The 13,081-nt window shown below is 39.6% G+C and overlaps 1 long non-coding RNA gene across 1 annotated transcript in view; it reads left to right on the top strand.

Moving 5' to 3' along the window:
• Positions 1 to 1,511: 1,511 nt before the first annotated feature.
• Positions 1,512 to 13,081, top strand: part of LOC111266132 (uncharacterized) — a 59,790-nt gene continuing 48,220 nt past the window's right edge. The window contains exon 1 of the long non-coding RNA XR_002683895.2: positions 1,512 to 2,141. This is a non-coding gene — a long non-coding RNA (uncharacterized LOC111266132). The remainder of the gene's footprint in view (positions 2,142 to 13,081) is intronic.

Below are 13,081 nucleotides of genomic sequence, written 5' to 3'. Positions count from 1 at the left end.
CAAAAACAATAATTTTATATTATCGCAAAGAGTTCTGAAGATATCGTTCATCTATTTGCTGACGATCGCTAGCTCTGTATCATTGATTAGCAGTGCAAACGTATATGCTTTTATTTCAGGATTCATTTACAGGCGTTCACTAAAGAGTTACTGAGGGAGAGATAACTTGCATTCGAGAAGGATGCTTAAATATAATGTAGCGTCTAGCGTATCATAGGCAATAAAGCCCTACAAAGTGGAACAGAAGGTATGACGACAGTAGGGCTCGTATTTTAATGCCACGACGACTTAACGCAAGTATCAAAGGCGTCCATGATAACTCTCCATTTCCCTTATAATAGGGTCCGCTTTCGATTTTAGGTGATTTGACGTCCGCCGAAAGCCGATTCAATTCACGTACGTTTACCTTTGATCCCGCTTAACACGTGTTGGCTCTCTTAGAGTATCGTTGTCAGGACAAACAGGTCCGATTGGCCGGCTCGAACGGCGTGTGTCGCAGAGACGTTGGCCAGGGTCCGATTCCAAACCGGAGGTGAAGACCAATGCAGTGATTTGCCACCAGCAACGATTATAACGCAAGTGTCTGTACGTAGTCAATTTTCTATTTTTCAATAATATTAATTATAAGCAGCATAGGCAGACAGCTTTCATCGGTTACCGGCAGGTAGCCCGTTCGTTTAAAACGAAGAATTTTCCTCCACTTGGTCTTTTCAACTCCCAGCATCATACAGGCCCTAAAAAGAGCTATACCAGCTAAAATGGTAACCAGTTTTCGCCTTCGCCCTAACGTGAAACTCGGAATAGTTGCGACAATTCTATGGTTAAGTTTACAATAAAAGTTTACAATAAATCGAATTAAACAACTATTCGCCATTCTTATTGTTATTATATGAAAGAACTCAACAGGGAGAAGGAGCTCTCTATTTATCGACAAGAACAGATGAGCGATGAGCGATGAAGCCCAACTGAAGAAAGCATTCGATTCTCTTCACAATAAATAGAAAACTACTATTATCGTCCATTCAAATCACACACGCACATGACTCATTCACGTGCAGCCTCGGCGCATACGATGAGCATACGTTTTACAAAACTTCTATACCAAGATAAGTTCCAAACCTCCATGCTAATTAGAGCCGAAATGAGGAATTGTTCAACGATGAATTCTTCGGAGGCCACTCTTTTTAGTAGTTAGTTGTAGCAGACGTTTCGTCCTCCTAGCTGTTAACCGTACAAGTCGGCGGGATATTTGAATATAAAGAAACCCTCCTCACCAGCATGGCAGGAGGATGTGTTTTATTTGTTGCAGCCTCCATTCATATCAGTAAGTCCCTTCTCGATTGAAGATTCCTGACTTATACTTTTCGTTTTCGACAACTTTGAGGAAACTAAAAAAAATAAGAAAAGATTCGTAAAGATTACACGAGAGAGAGAGAGAGAGAGAGAGGGAGAGAGGGAGAGAGGGAGAGAGAATATATATATATAGCGATAGAGAGGGTAAGCACATAATAAGAAAATTACATCATCGGTAAGCGTTCATAGGGCCTATGCTGCTACAGAGCTGTGTGGAACATATTGAGCTTGATGGAAAGTGGCTAATGGACTCCACTAGGATATCGAACCCCCTATCAGCACAGTTGCTTCCGCCTAATCTGGAACATGGCCGAACTCTGCTGCAATCGTGGCCGGCTTAGCGGTTATTACTGTCGCTTTAGGCATCGTTTTCTAACGTTAATTACCTAGCAGTGCACTCGAAGGCAAAAAGGGAATCCTGTGAGTTTTTGTGAAAACGACACGAGTCTGTCGTTTCATCGCACGGTAAAATATATCTAGTATACCCGTTTGAAACGTGAAGGGATGCGAGTTGCATGTATATTTCAAAGAAAAAGAACCTCAATGCTTTGAGCTTTACGTCCTGTATCGCCATTAGACAGTCCGTCGGAAGAACGTAGCAAGCTATCAGACTTTGGTTAACGAATAAAAAAAAACTTACATCGGTGAGAAAACCGTTGCCATTTGGCCAAGCAGCCATCAAAAGTCCGGTCAGGATCATTACGTGATGTATAGCACGTTCAGAATACTTTATGGTTTAGCCATTATCAGTGATTAGGAGAATAGAAGGAACTAGCCTTTTCTCACCGGTAAGTTTCCGCATTTTTGCATTAAAAATTAGTTACTATCAACGCACGTTTCAGGACAGAGTAAAAAATGCCACTGGAAGTAATTGTTTTCTGTAAAATCAAATTTCCTTCTGTAAAATCAAATGAACAGCAGCGCTTTACCACAATAATATGCTAATGATGGTCTGTAGCCCGAGAGTTGCTCTAGCTGCTTATAGAATATAGCTTAAATTTTGTAGTTCCAATTTAGTAGCAGTGTAGTTACCAATAGAATGGATCTAGGCAGAGTTTTTTCAGGTAATAGTTGCATAAATTGTCTTTAAAGCACATCAGACCTCTTGCCATCTGTCCTTAACTCAGAATCCCAGGCTTCGGCAATCACAGCAACTTGTTCCTCCGTTTGAGGTCTTCAGATGTGGTTAAGATCTCTATGGGCTTCGACCTTCCTAATCTCATTCCTGAAGTGACTGTTCCAGTAACAACGGCTTATCCTGTTGAAAGCCGCCTGGCGTAGTACATTTACCAACACTCAATAGATTCCTCCAGCGCCTTCACCTTTGAGAAGCTAAGACTAATCAAGTGAGCATTGATATTCAGTGTTAAACGGAATATTTTTATCCCCAAAACTTATTCTCTGATGACACTCAGTCACCTGATAACAGCAGATAGTCAAAGGTCTGGTGTAAATGTCTGACAACATTTCATCTGCTAATAGCGCCTAGTTTAAACGTTATTCAAAATTTCAATCCGCTAAACAGATACGGACAAACCAATCAAAATTGTTTCAAGATTCGCTTCAAGTGAAGCTCGAAGTGCAAACGTGAAGCCCGTATTATTAGGTCAGTATTACTATCTTCTTTTTCGGTATCGTACTATTATCTAGGTTGATGTAGACTAGTTTAGTATGCATACGAATCGTTTGTAAATATATATATATATATATTAAGTGAGTATCAATCCTCTATCCGTAAATTTATTCTTAAATTGTAAAGTTCTTCATATCGGCCATGCCAATAAAGCCGATTTTGCCTTAGCCTTGCCACTTCCATTGTAAAAAGATCGTAATCAGGATTCGTTCATCAGGATTCAGGATAAGTTCTTCCATTCTAGTTGAGGCTCCTCTTACAAAACATAATTATAGGTTAATATGTTAGGTAGCCATTGACACATTTTTCACGAAACTACCAAGTACCACTTTTGATGCCTAATCTGAACGGCTGTGCAATTTGTTTGTATCATAGAAACCCTATAATACTTGAAGTTGTCGTTTTTAGTATATTGTCTGGGTAGAGCGTTATGTCAAATAGGCTTTCTAAAAGATTTCAGATCTTTTGTACTGCGGGCTACTTTTAAACACAATTCTTTTTTAGTCTTTATTCTATGTAAATTGCTACGCGTACAGGTGCAATTTGTCTTACTAATGTCTAATTAAGATAATATCGAAGGTTTTGTTTTTATTTTTTAAACTCAATGTGATATTTGTAAAGGGAAATTAATACTATAATGTTACCTATATTTATTATGTATACGGGTGCAGTGAGCTTTTATTTTATGCCAGTCAGTCGTATTTTCTGTTAAATTTTCAGTTATTTTGCATAAAAAGAGACCCTTCGGCACCCTTAGTCAGGATGTGGACCATTATCGAATACATCACGAGTAGAAAGTATCAAACGCAGCTGTCCGTAAGCCGATAATAGGAGCTTAAATTATTTGGAAGAATCACTGAGTTTCAACTGGAAATTACGGATATTTTTTCTTCTATTATTTTAGTTTATTTTATTCTTCTATTATCTTTATTTATAATGTTAAGAAACCTAATCTTTATGTGATTAACGTAGTACTTTAATTCGACAATCCCACAATGGTAACAAGATATCGCGCCTCTCAAATGAATGGAAAATCATGGGTCCCAAGACCAAAAAATCATGGCGTTCGTCCTTTAATATAGTTTGCCGCTTATTTGACAAATATATATATATGCATTCTATTATCATGATTTTTCTATATATACATTGTACGGGACCTAAAATATACTTTTTATTAAATTGTCTCGTAGGACTGTATCTATATAAACATTTTACATGCGCCAGAAGTATCGTTGTTGATAATCATGTTCATTCACTATTACCAGAGTTCACTGCCGTCACAGCTTCGGTTTGGAACCTTAAGTACTAATTAGCTATTTTACGAAATATGTCTTTCTTTCTTTCTTTAATTTTCTGTAAATATTTTTTTGAATAGTAAGCGTGCATCAATCCATACCAGCAGGTATGAATTCGTTCAAATGAAAAATGGTTTTGAGCCGTTCTGATAGATTTTTCAAGTCCATTAGATCGGAGCCCCTATGACAGTCGTTTAATTTGCCTCATAGAGATGTATACAGACAATAACAAACATCGTCGATTTCGAACAAAATTGATGTTTTTAGTGTGGATCCAAACATGAATAGGTCGTATACTAGTTGATCTTCGCTCAACTTGGAAACGAACAGTCGGCTCATTGCCATAACAGACTTCTTGTTATATATAGAGAGAAAGTTGCTAGCAGTTATTTAATGATAGCGCTTATACTCGTTTAATCAACCAGCGAACTTCATTTCGAACACATTTCGAAATTATTTTTTAATAAAAATCCCACGCTAAACAGTTGAAAAGCATATCCCTGCCTGATATTATTCCTTTGTTGTGAACTCACCGGAAAAACTTAGCGTTTCATGAGGCATCGGGCTTGATTATATATGTAACTCATCTAAATGAGTGCAAGTTTTTTAAATATAAAGTGGTCCAAGTCTTTTAACAAACATAACCTTTGAAACAAGGTCTTTTAACAGCTGGAGAGTTCTTATTGATCGCGGCAGAACCGCATGTGTTTCTTGTCTGCTTTTAACATGTTGTCTTGCGAAATTTGAATGCTTATTGGAAATAATTGTTTGTTACTCAAAATGGCGTATTGAGATTTCTTTTCATTTGAGGCCAGCTAGTTTGTGTGAGCCCAGGTTTGAATAGGATCATTCTTTTACGTTTCTGTTCATCTGTTTCAAATCCATGCACGGTGCATGTGCGGTCGGTATATCCGAAGCAGCGTGCATTTATATGTTCGCGAGTAGGCCACTTTTGTATGCAGTGAATCATATCGGCGCTGTTGTGCCGCCTTGGAGCACGCTGTAATCGATAGGACATATTCTTAAGGTCTTGGTATTTATTTTAAGGACCTGTTTTTTTTTTATCGAGATATAATTAATGACGCTAATGTTGCTCCTCGAATTCCCGTTTCTTCAAGCCTCCTTAGAAGTTGACTCCTTGACTTTTAGATCTCACTTTTCTCTGGAGCTTCCTGAAATGGTGATTGTAGGAGGAGTACTTATTTAATTATGTTTAGGCCCTTCCAGAAACCGAATTAATGCTCCCATAGAACTGTATTCGTTCCTAACTGATGCGTAAATTGCTTCACCACGAGACGTTCGCTTACTTGTGTAAGAACGCCTATAAGTGAATAGGGGGTTTGTATTATTAGAGATCTTTAGAGTTAGAGCCTTTGTGTCCCAAAAGTACTGTGACTCTTTTTAATGTACTGGGATATACAGTCCGATCGTGAAGATTAATATTAATATTCGAGATGCCTTATGATTTGTGCATATTAAGATACGTCCTTAAGGGTTATTAATGCCAGGCCATCCAGGAGCTTTTTCATTTTTTAAAGCTTTCGGTAGGCTTTCTTTTTTTTTTTATGATTTAGATGATAAAATTCGCTTTAGCAGTTTTTGACCGATAATTTAGTATTCAGTTTTCTAGTGTGAATCGCCCGTTGTTGCTCGGCTAGATTTTTTTCCTGCTTGTGAACACTGGTCTTTCGCTCCGCCTACCTTACTTTAATGGTAGCTGTCAGTGTTGAAATATGATGGCAGCGTTCGCTCTTAAACTCTGTAATTATTACGCGCCATGCTTCTTTTTAACTATGTGCTTTATCCATATTATTCTTTATACGTAAGTCGTCCGTTTTGAAACCATTCCTCTAACTTGCTTCTGCGTCGTCTAGTTCTTTCTTGTAACAAAACAGATTATTGGCATATTGGCGATACAGTTTACTTCTTGAATCCATATGGACCCCAGGAAACCTGTTGAAATCTAGGATTTTAATAGGATATCACGCCTGCTTTGACCGATTGGGGTTTTTCGCTGCATATTCTGTTTTGTTTACCACTGTCTGCATTGCCCCGTCAGAGGATGTTCTAATAAGTTCGAAGTTTTCCCTGGTGAACGAGTCATAATTGCTCCAGCTTGTCCTACGGGACGCTTCCGTGCTTGGCTTTTTTCTACCGCATACATTGAGTGTTTGTTTCAGGATGTCATAATCTAATATTTTTTCGGAATCAACTATTTCTGAGACATTTGAACTGATCGATACTACGCGGCCCGATGAAGACACTGGACTTTTTGTTAGCACGCTCATGTATTTATCTGTTTCAACACAGGCGCAAAAATATAAATATTAGCGTCGGTGTTCTAAGCTTCAAGTAACACTCGTATAGTCAGCTGATGTTTTTCCTGCGAAACGTTCGGCCGTTCTGAGCTTCAAATTAGCAGATACAATGGCTTGGAGATAGAAACTGTGTGTTTGTTAGCATCTCTGCCTTACGAACTTTGTTGAAATAGGAGCTTGCCCAGTTCATGTTTAATGACGAGCTGTGGCTCCAGAAAGAGTTCTACGACGGGCAGTCAAGATAAAGATGCACAAACGTACGTAAAGGTGATCCATTCAGAAAGTCCAATAAACGATCGTCTGTAATATTAACGAACAAGATGGTTAAACGCTAGCTAACCCCACTGTGAACATGCAAAAAAAGCCCTATAATGTGCTTATAGCACTACTACATTAATAATACTAAAAAAAAAAGGCACTCGAGTACCACCGATACAAATAGATTGCACAGTAAATCTGTCAGTTGTTACAATCATTTGCGTACATTTTACGACCTTAACTCATGACTATCAAGCCACTTCACTAACCAATGCTTTTTTTCCAAATTTTATAATTTTTTTGACTTTTTAAGATTTTTAACTTACCCATAAGTTCCATGGTGCTAAATTCTTCTGGGCGTAAGCAAGGACGCATTTTTTGTTTTATATGATCCTAAATAGGTTACAAAAGTCGCTAAGAATGTTCAGGCGCACCAGTTCTAGCTCCAATATCTTTATGACGTTTATGATGTATGTCTATTCATTAAGAACAAAAAAAAGTTTTTCCAGAACACTATTTTCATTTAAAGTTATTCAGCCAAGCAAAAATCAAAGGCTTCTCGTTTAATTTGTTATACAAATCATGATTGCTTTGCTTTATATTTATTCTCATTAACTGTTTTTATTCAAAGCTTGCTTTTTCGGCAGTGGGTGCAAAACGGCGTAGTTAGAGCGCACCTGTTTAAGTGCGTTGTTATGGTAATCATAACTAACAAAGTGCTGCCGCGGCAGTTCAAGTCCTACGCTTTATCTAAAAGGAGCCGATTCCAAGGACCTTTTCATATACAAAGAAGAGCTAAAGCTTCTAAATGGGAAATGATATTTTCGACCGAGTAGTTCCCTCACATTTTTACGCTTTTCAGGTCTTTCGCAGTCACCAGCGGTTTTCTTTGAAGTACAGTTCCTTTTTTCTACCTTGTTGACGTATGGCAGTTTTAGTTAATCTCTAATCCTTTTGTTCCTCTTCTGCCAGACCTCTCCGTGAGTTACGTGATTTCACTACACGGAAATAGCGAGAGCAGAATCTGTACAGGCTATTTTTTTCCCGAAATCAGAGTCATTAACCTCCGAAAAATACACCTGCTCATATTCACACAATGTCATCCCTTTGCTGGATTCAGCAAGACCCGGGTCGAGTGTCCCTTGCCTCTTGGATTGTGTGGGAAACAGGCATACTTTTATTCCAGCTAGTAGAATCCTCGTAAGTACAAGGAGAACACGGATTTGGGGCTTTTGGGGCATCACAACTTTTAGCTAGGTATGCCGCGATATATCCCGTTGGTCATGAGGAGCGTAGAAAATGAGTACTTTTTCGACTGTATAGTAATTGTCCGTACAAGGCCACCATAAGCGAATTTACATCTTTCAGGGAACACTCTCATATACCGCGACTGCAATCATGACATAAAGAAAAGCAAGCATGCTAACTTTTATAGATCACGTTGAACCTAAAAAAACTGTTTTCCAGGACCAGTGACGAATATGTAACGAAAAGTCGGCAAAACAAAGCGTACTGAAAAACAGGCCCAGATGTTGTGGGCTTCTTGCAGGTTAGAGACACCCACAAGTTACTGGTAGGCCGTAGCTGTACTCGCTCTAATATGCGTCAACGCCATAACAATGTAGACAGTGGGCAATAGCAATGGAGTGCATTTAAGTGCCGGGACCGTGAAGAGGATTAGATTCTTTGGCAGAATAAACACGACCTCACGCCACCGAGAACCGATTCCCTCTTGAAAAATAATAGAATTGATGAATAAATGAAGAACGGCTACCTATTGAAATATGGTCTTTTAGCGCACAATTGCATATAATAATGCATTTTTACGAGATGTTCTGTCTGATTCGCCATCCATCTCAAACCCAGTCCCATCAGAACATCATCCACCTCCTAATCCGAAACCCTGGAGTCTGATACTCCAAACATCTGTTGAGCTAATCGCCTTTTGTTAATTCAGATGATCTACGACTACTATACAGGACAGCGCTGCTATGACAAATTGCTTGCTAATAGGTCAGAATAGCGGCTTCCATACACTTACCCTATAATGTTCAGTGTCTTCTTTTAGACATGGTAACGGATTCTTGTACGCATATGTAAACAATGAATTTCTACAAGGTGGGGTGAAATTTACTTAACAGTATAAAGGTTGTCACTTAGTGTTTTACCCTTTTCTCACGTTTCATTTCTTTGGTACCCTGACAAGTATAAAATGAACTTTCGAGTGACTTCATTTCGAACTGCTAGGGGACAGTCTTGTATTTCTTATCGTAAAAAATATACCAAAAAATAATATTTTTCTATGCTAGTCTTGCAAAAATCGAGTTAATGGCTTCATTTATTAGATAGGCATGTAATATGCATGTTTCGTACATGGTTCTAGTTTACTACTAACGTAAACGTGTGTAAGGATAACGCCTACAATAGAGTGAAGGCCTACACCAAGCCTCACCCCAGTTCTGGTACAATTAAACGATTTTTTTGGCATGCGCCTGGATCTCATCTAATGTAAGACGTCCAAACTAGCAAACGGTTTAATCCAAGGAGGGTGTTACTATTCAGTTTAGAACCTCTCGATTCTGCCATATAATTGGTACCGGCAGAATATACTGGAAGTATTGCAGGCTATTGATAACTACGCAACGATCTCGCACTAGTCTATTCTACGGACGGCGGACGGTTTTACTATACTTCTATTATCAGTATTTTATCTCCTCTGTCTGCTCTTACATCGTGTGCGCATATGCACTTTATATGTATCCTCCTTCTTGTTTTAAAACCATAGCTAACTATTAGAATCGTTTTCACGTTTTCGACTCCGCACCAACGCCATTTTCATATTATACTACTCATAGCAATTCAGCAATGGAGCCAAGTAGCGTCTTTTTCTCTCGACATCGAGGGATGTCGTCATCACTTCACCGTCGATCACCAGAAGCCCAAGAGTGTCTGCCCGATCCATTGTTCGGCTCCACTTCTCCCTCGTCCTTCCCTCTCGTTACGATTTTCTCTTACAGCTTCCCTTTATCTCTCAAACTTTGCCATGCTCTTATCGTCTCCGAAATGGAGTAGTGGCAGCGGCAGCAAAAGTACGAAGCACTAATGCCCAAAAAGTCACGTGTTTACTGACTTCCGGTACGCACTGCTGACACTCGTTGTTCTTCCGTTACATACTCGGTTAGCAATTTAGTCACCGCGAATGAGGTTTGCGTGATCTGCTTTTGTTTGAGCTTGCTTGCACCCTGTCCTTTTCTATGCGTGCGCGCGTCCAACGATCCACGCAGTTTGTGTCCAAGATCTACGTCTCTGTTCCTGCACGCATTGTATTCGTATGGTATCTCTTGGACCTGCATTGAAACTAGCCAGTCACAAGACATAGGACCGCGTAGCGTCTGACTAGTTAAGCAGCTGGTTAACAAGCGGTCGAGGAAAAACGCAGTACACAAATCGGCGGAAAAGTTGCATAGGTTTCGTTCAAACACGAACATTGCAGAACGGGTGTCCGCAAACTATGGATAATGTTACGGCGACTACCAGTAGTTTCGCGGTCTGCAACAAGCGACGGATGTCCCCCATGGACATCCGTGTGTAATACGCGCGCTTCCCGTATGGGATTGGATAAAGAAAAATAGCTATTCTACAAAAACTATGTAATTAAATACTACCGAGGTATACGCATATCTAGGTTAGCTTCACTAGATATTTTTTGCTACTCTCTCTTCGCTACTTGTCATACCGCATACGCACTTACCGGAACTGCGTGCTACATTTAGCCATTTTGATATATGGTTCTATGATGACCACATATTCTTTTTGTTTGTCATGCAGTCGCGCAACGTGGATTACTATGAATATACTATATCATAATAACTTCTTTTGGGTCACATGCGAGATCAGGGCAAATACAAGAAGCATCTTCGTCCACCCGCATACGTTACTATATTATCGTCTAGACGACAATGTAAGCAACGTCAAAAGCGGTCACGCATGGAAACAATAGACAAGGCGAACAGGCGACCCTTAGATGTTACGCAACGAACAAACAATCTTTTTTAGGGGAGCAACCGACCTCAGATGCATAAAACGGGATTCGGTTTATGTGTCTGCCCCATTATTTTTCCACACTTAAATAAAAAATCAACAAAGCGAGATGTCTTTGAGAAATTCGATGTTTGTCCTTCCAAAGCACTTGCGCGGCCTGACGTGAAACGCCTCGTCTCTCTCTGTCTCAAACTTTTCAAAGCTTACTTGTACTGCTCCCTACTAGGTTATGCGTTTTGAAACAGTAGGCTGGGCCCAATTACAGTTTCCCATTGCACATGTGACAGGACGAAATATACATAGGCTACACATAAGCCACGGTGATGTAAACAATTTTTATTAGTCTACAATTTATTGCTTAGGTTCAAGTCAAAGTGGTATGCGAGTAAGTGCAACACAGGGTTAGCGATTTGGTTAGCGGTACTTAGAAAACGTTGGCTAAAACCACGAAGAATTAGCTTGCTCAGATACTTAAAAGTGAGGCGGGGGTTTCTGAAAATAGAATTCTAGAAGAAGTAAGGCGGGCATTTTATAATGGGATTTGTGTAGTAATATCTTAAAAAAAAAATAAAAACACAACAAGTTTACTAGGTTAGAATAGCTAACAATGAATGCGGCCACTACCCAATTTGTTTTGCACTGGATAGGATCATAAGCGGCAACAAACAACTTAGCAGGCTATTTCTCTGTTATTATGTTCTGTTTTTATACATACGTTCATACTACGCATTATCGGTTCCATAAGTTCTGTAACCAGCACGGTTCGTTTATCAAAGGTCTCTGTCATTGTTTTATATCTAGCACACTGACCTGATAATTCGTGCGATTTACTACGGCATTTACCGTTCATGCCGAAATGGACGGTATAGCATCTTGGGCATGTGTGTTCTCTATATTTGAGTACATGTAACAGTTTAGGCGGTTTTGGCTTTTAGCAGATGAAAGCGGACACACCCTTTGCTGTTTAGAGACTTACCTGAATACGTCCCCCTTTCCAGCCCCACCTATTGTTAGTTGAGCATAACTTTCTAAGTTTTCTTTTCTGTTTTCTCTTGTTCTACCGCCCCCTTTATATGAATCGCACATACAACGGTCCTGTAATACTAGTATCTAGCAACGTTGTTCATCGTACTCGTTCGTTCCTGCATAGGACCCTCAAACGTTGCCATAGACCATTCGCAGATACCTAAACCGCTGCTCTCGGCTAACGTGCGGTTGAAATAAGAAAAAACGGGTCCCGCTTCTTACTGCGTCTCTACATCGTACTCGTTATCATAAACTGCATCTCCAGCTTGGGGTTACGCCTACGGTGGCCGGGCTAGCGGTAACTCCCGGTCGACCGGGTCATAATTTCGTGAATAATGCCATAGGAGTCACTACAGTACGGAGATGCGAGTGGCCATTCCCAGAATGGCCTGCTTCTTCTAGAAGTATGGGGTGTCACCTTTCCATTTTTTTTTGCATCGGCCTGATGTCAAGGGTTTTTGTCAGGTTGCCATTTCATATTCAGGCGCATGTAACCAACCAGCCAGTGCGTATTCATTGTCCTTTTACGAGATGAATATATGCATCTTTTTCTGCATTAAATATAATTAATGTCGCACCTTCTATGATGAGCCAGCAGTTAGACTATGCAACATCAAAAAGCTGACGTTTGCATAAGTTTTCCTCGAGAATATTGCAACATCTTCGAGTACCACAAGCCCTACTTCGTACTATTGTAGTATTAAAACTCTGCTACACAATTTAATACTAAAGACGTAAACAATCAGAATGATATGGTTTAGTCGTTAGAAGACTTTCTCCCACTTCTATCGCAATAGACATAGTCAAACCGTCAAGCGACATAGGTTAGGTTCGGCGGTAAAGAGTAGGCTATATCCACTGCTTCTGATTCCTTAAGGCATATCAACTCATCGAAGCAGTCCTTGCATTGACAGTATGGTAAATACAGTTAGTTTCGAAACATGTAGTCTTAACCTTGGAGATCTTTGAACGCACTCCATATATGTATGTATATATAGATAGACAACAGGTCGGAGTGACAAACTGGGAATGGCTTCATTGTGCCATCAACGTGCCTGACTAATACTCGCCATGGATTTGTTTTGCACGTTAAATCTTTCTAATTCTATAAAGAGATTTTTCCTTGCTAACAGTTTAGATAACTTATTAGTATATAT

Source organism: Varroa jacobsoni, unplaced genomic scaffold (genome assembly GCF_002532875.2).
Source record: "Varroa jacobsoni isolate VJ856 unplaced genomic scaffold, vjacob_1.0 scaffold_1057, whole genome shotgun sequence".
NCBI classification, from domain to species: Eukaryota; Metazoa; Arthropoda; class Arachnida; order Mesostigmata; family Varroidae; genus Varroa; species Varroa jacobsoni.
Note: the sequence above shows the minus strand (reverse complement) of the source record. Positions and strands in the feature narration are given on the sequence as shown.